Below are 5,971 nucleotides of genomic sequence, written 5' to 3'. Positions count from 1 at the left end.
GGCCTCAAAGACTACAAGGTCAGAGACTCCCCAGTCCTTGGATGGGGTTGCTACCCCTGACTATGGTCCCAAGGAGAATACCATAGAATAGTACTATGCTGAAAGAATGAAGAAGACAGTTTTAGGGGAAAAAAACAGAATTGTTGCAGAGTGAAGTAAGCAGTACCAGAAGAACAATTTTCATGACAATAATATTTTTTAAGAAACAATTTTGAAAGACTTAAGAACTCCGGTCAGTGAAATGACCAACCTCAATTCCAGAGGATTCCTGATGAAACATGCTGCTCACATCCTAACAGAAAGGTGATGGATTCAGAGTATAGATCGAAATATATATACACACACATATATATGTATATAAATAGGCATACATATATGTATGTATATAAATAGGCATACATATATATATGCATATATTTCAATGTGTACATACATGTGTATATATACACACATATAGCCAACACAGGATTCTTTTCACTTGACTATATATACTTATTACCAGGGCTTTATTTTTCTTTCTTCTTCTTTTGGTGTGGGGGAGGTGAGAGGGAAAGAAGATGGATTTCGATTAATTGGAAAAAATTAAATATGATTAAAAAATAAGTACACAACATCCAGTTGCAATTTTTTTTTCCTAATTATACAGTTTTAGCCATTGTGTCTGTTGTTTTTCTGGTTCTTCTTATCTTTGTATCAATTCACACAAGATTTTGCATGCTTCTCTGTATTTGAGTATAGTAATATTTCAAGACACCCATCTTCCACAATTTGTTTAGCCACTCCCTAATCCATGGGCAGAAAGAGGCATTTCAATAGGCTGAGATAAAGAGGGAGAATAATTCAGGCACGGAGGAGCAGTATGAGTAAAGGCGCAGATGGGAGAGGGCAGGAGGAAAAGGGGTGACAATTAGTTACAATCTGGCTAAAACAGACTTTTTAAAAAGAAGGTATGAAAAAGAAAACTAGGCTGGCAAATTGCAGCAAATCACAGTGGGTCTTGATCACCAGACTAAAGAATTTGTATTTTGCTCTCTGGGCAATCTGGAGCCACTAAACAAAGAAGTAACAGGTCAGACCTGTACATTAAGAAGCTTCCTAGTAGTTTCAAACACCAGAAAGAGAAAATATTGTGAGGGGTGGCCTTTGAGCTACTAGGATCAGATTTACACCAGCAAGGCTGCTAAAACTTCATTCCTTAAAGGGAAGCCTCTCCTTATCTGCTTGGCTCCGTGCAGACCCAAGGCCAATCCTCTATTGTCTATAATCCAGCACTGGGTTTCAGAGTGGCCATTGGAGCTGGGGATGGAGCCTGGGCTCTGGGAGGGGCAAAAGAATCAGCTGGTGACTGATTCAAGACAGATGCAAGGCTGATCTGAGGATGTTGGGATCCTGGCTTCTCCCTGGGACCATGGTCAGGGGTAGCAACCCCATCCAAGGACTGGGGAGTCTCTGACCTTGTAGTCTTTGAGGCCCCTGTCCTGTCTATCTGTCTGAAGGTGGCAGTAGATACAGCCCCTACCATGTCTCCTGATTACCTGGGGGGCCTTTAAGGGATGGAAATCCTGACTGACCCCCAAAGGGCCAACGAATACTTGTGGAGAAGAGGTGTCAACTGCTAGACAGAAGTTCATGGGCATGAGATACGTGGGCAGACTGGTGGTTCATGAAACAGATGCATGGACAGTGGGACAAATCTCTAGCTGGCTGGCCTTTGGAGGGAAGAGAGAGGTAATAGGTACCATCCAAGTCCCTCAAACAGCTGAGTGAGGAAATGAATGAGAGTCTGAGGGACCAGGCAGACATGAATAGCTTTGGTCACTCAGAGATGAGCCCTAGTAGAGGTCAAAGCTAAGAGGGTTGATGAGAAGATCCATACTTAGGAATATGTTGCTAGGCCTAGCAGAAAAGTGAAGACGTTGAAGGGAGTGAGGTGGAGGGAGGGGAGGACCTTTCACATGGTGAAACCACTGTGGTGTTTTGCACATTATAGGCATTCAATAACTGAATTGAATTTGTTTATTGAATTCATCTATCTGTCCCAATCCTACTAGTCCTTACACCTTCCTCACTGTGTGCATCATTTTCCACTTTCACAGATTCTTTCTCTCTGAAATGCTGGCATTGGACAGGATGATACCTAAGTTCCCTTCCAGCTTTGACATTTTTCTAGTCATAGATTGCCTGGGATTTAGTTTCCTCATTTTCCTCATTTTCCTCATTTATAAAACTGGGATAATAATACTTGCCTTGACTTTTACATCATAGTTATTTCTGCTTGTTACCCTCCCCACCCATCCCCAGGAATTTCTTTACTTCACCTTGTCATTGAAACTTTTCTTGTGCAAAAATAAAATAATAATAATAAGCAAAATAAATGAAAACAATGGCTTGCCAGTTTTATGCAACATTCTGCCTCTGTCATCTTCTACCTCTTCACTTAGAAGAGAGAGGTATGTTTCGTGAGCTATTCTCAGTACTAAAATTGGTCATTGTAATTACTCAGACGTTAGCTTCCTTTTAGAGTTCTTTGAGTTTACATTACTATAGTAATTATGTATATATATATATATATATATATACATATGTATATTGTTCTCCTATTTCTGCTTACTTCTCTTGGCATAAACTCACACAAACCTTACCAAGATTCTCAAGATATTTGTCATTTGTTATGGCACAATATTTTTCCATTACATTCATATACCAATTTATTGAACCATTCCCCAGTTGATGAGTGCCCACTTTGTTCCTGTTTTGTTTTGTTTTGTTTTTTTTTGCTATTATGAAAAGTACTGTTATGAATATTTTGGTCCACATGAAGCTTTTTATTTCTACCTTTAATCTCCTTGGAGTTTACACTTAGTAGGGTGAGTCAAAGAGTATGAACAATTCTGTGACTTTTCTCACATAATTCCAAATGTTTTCTAGAATGGTTAGAAAAATTCACAGTACCATCAATAGTATATTTGTGTGCTTATCTTCCCATAGTCCTATTGACTATTTCCATCTTTTGTCATCTTTGCCAATTTTATAGGTATTAGGTATTGCTGTTATTAGTAATAAATTAAAGCAATCTTTCATATGATTTTTGGTAATTTGCAATCCTTACTTTGAAATTTTGTTCATATAATTTTTTTAAGTTTAATAGTACTTTATTTCTTCCTCAGTTACATGTCAAGAAAATTTTTAGCATCCATTTTTACAGGATTTTGAGTTCCAAATTTTTCTCCCTTCCTCCCTCCCCTCTTCTGAAAATGGTAGACAGTTTAATGTAGTTTATACATGTGCTATCACATAAAAGCCATTTCCATATTAGTCACAGTTGTGAAAGGAGAAACAAATCAAAAGGGAAAAAACCACAAGAAAGAATAAAGTAAGTTAAAAAAAATATGCTTCAGTCTGCATTCAGAGTCCATCAGTTCTTTATCTGAATGTGGATAGCATTTTCCTTTGTGAGTCCTTTGTTCTTGTCTTGGATCATTGTGTTGCTGAGAAGAGCTGAGTCATTCATAGTTGATCTTCACACAATGTTGCTGATACTGTGTCCAATGTTTTTCTGGTTCTGCTCATTTTACTTTGCATCTGTTTGTACATGTCTTTCCAGGATTTTCTGAAATTTGCCTGTTCATCATTTCTTACTGCAAAATAGTATTCTATTACATTCATATACCACAACTTGTTCAGCCATTCCCCAGTTGATGGGCATCCCCTCAATTTCCAATATTTTGTGAACATGAAAAGGGCTGCTATAAATATTTTTGCACATGCAGGTCCTTTGCCCTTTTTTATGATCTCTTTGGGATACATACCTAGTAATGGTATTGCTGGATCAAAAGGTATGCAGAATTTGGTTGCCCCTTGGGCATAGTTCCACATATGTTGGGTTATTGCTCTTGGATTTTATATATTTGTTTTGATTTCTTATATATTTTGGGTATCAAACTTTTATCAGAAACATTTAATGCAAAGATTTCCCCCCTATTCAACAGCTTTTCTTATTCTAGCTGCATTTATTTTATTTGTGTAAGAGCTTTAAATTATCTATTTTGTCTTTTGTGATCTCTATCACTTGTTTGGTCATGAATTTTCCCTTCTCTCCCTTCTTCACAGGAAGATCAAATGTTGTTGTGAGGATCAAATTAAATAATGGATGAAAAACACTTCATTTATTCATTCACTCATTTTTTCAGCAAACACTAATTAAGCATTTTCTAAGAGCCTGATATGGACACTAGATACAGAAATAGATATGGCATAGACCCTCCCGTCAAAGAGTCTATAATCTAATTGGGAGGGAGTGGCTCAAGAGTGAGAACAAAGCAAAGAAATAGAGAAAAAGTACATAGAGGAAAAGATCACTTTCATGGAGGGGGGGAGTATGTGGGGGGAGGGAGAGGAATATCAGGGAGCTTAAAGGACCTTAAAGGAAGAAATGGACCTCAAAAATGGGTGACACAAATCCAGAGGACTCATGATGAAACACGCTATCCACCTCCAGATAGAGTGCTAATGGACTCAGAACACAGATTGAAGCATCTTTTCTTTCCTTTTCTTTTCTTTTCTTTTTGACATGGCTAATGAGGGAATTAATTTTGCATGATTATGCATATTTGTAATGGGCTTTGTTTTTCTTGCCTTCTCAAGGAGCGGGGGAGGGAGAGAATTTGGAACTGAAAATTTTTTTAAAAAGAAAAAAGTGACAATGGGTGGGGTGAGCAAGATGGCATTGGGGGGGGCACTTTCAATGACTCCATATTGTCTCTTGCAAGGTCTCTTAACCTTTTTTGAGTCATGGGCTTCCTCACCCCCCTCGACAATCTGGTGAAGCTTATGGACAAAATAAAGATTTTGAATAAAACAAAATACACATTATTATTACAAAAGAAACAAATTATATTGAAATATAGTTCTCAAAAAGTTCACGAAACCCAAGTTAAGATCGCTTGCTCTTGGATAAACTATTACCATCTCAGCTTGGCATTTAAGCCCTTTCTAATCTGGTTCCAGCCTACCTTTTGAGGTTTATTTCAAATTATTTCCCTTCATAAATTCTGCATTCCACCCTAACTGGACTACCTGCTGTTCCTGACCTCAGCATTCTATCTCCTATCTGCATTTTTGCACATACTTGAGATACACTTCCTCCTCTTCCCTGCCTCTTAGAATCCTTAACTTCCTTCAAGGTTCACCTCATGCTATTTCCTCTGGGAATCCTGTCCTGATCCCCTTAGACTGTTACGGTTCTCCCATCCTCCTCAAATAATTAGGTAAGTATATTTTAACATGAGATGCCCCCCAGGAGAACATCAGTGCTTGGGGGGCCAATGATTGGTTTTTATCTTGTCTTCATATCTCCAGTGCACATAGTAGATGCTTAATAAAAATTTGCTCATCGTATTGGATCCATTCTATGCATGGTGGTGGGGAGAAGCAATGTGCTCAAAAAAACCCCAAAAAACCAGAGATGGGGGAAGGTAGCACAGGAATAAGGGACAGAAAGCAATTCCGTTTGACTGAACATGCTGTGTGTGAAAGGGAAGGGGAGTAATGGGAGATAAGACTGGAAAGGCAGTTTGGAGCCAGATTGTGAGGGCCTTGAATGTCAGACTAAGCACCTTATTATAATCAGTAGGTGGGTTGGGGAGCTACTTCATAAACTGGAAAGTGTCTCTGTGTAGACATAAAGGGTTAATGATGATGTGTTGCAAGAAGAGATTTGAGGCCAGGCCATATTTGATCCTGTATCTGAATTGGTAGGGATGCAAATTAAGTGTAAATAAGGCAGGGACAGGGCACAGTGAGCCAGCGCCCCAAGTACAAGATTCCAAGAGCTTAGGCCCATTTTCAGTGTGTCCAATGTGGGCAAATGGTTTCATTTCCAGAATGATTCCCTTCTCAAACTCCTCTCAGTCTGTGTGATCTTTCCTTCTCAGGGAATGAGTAGTGATCAACACATTTCCTTGTATTGTTC

Source organism: Vombatus ursinus, unplaced genomic scaffold (assembly GCF_900497805.2).
Source record: "Vombatus ursinus unplaced genomic scaffold, bare-nosed wombat genome assembly UNPS02014785.1, whole genome shotgun sequence".
Classification (NCBI taxonomy): domain Eukaryota; kingdom Metazoa; phylum Chordata; class Mammalia; order Diprotodontia; family Vombatidae; genus Vombatus; species Vombatus ursinus.
Note: the sequence above shows the minus strand (reverse complement) of the source record.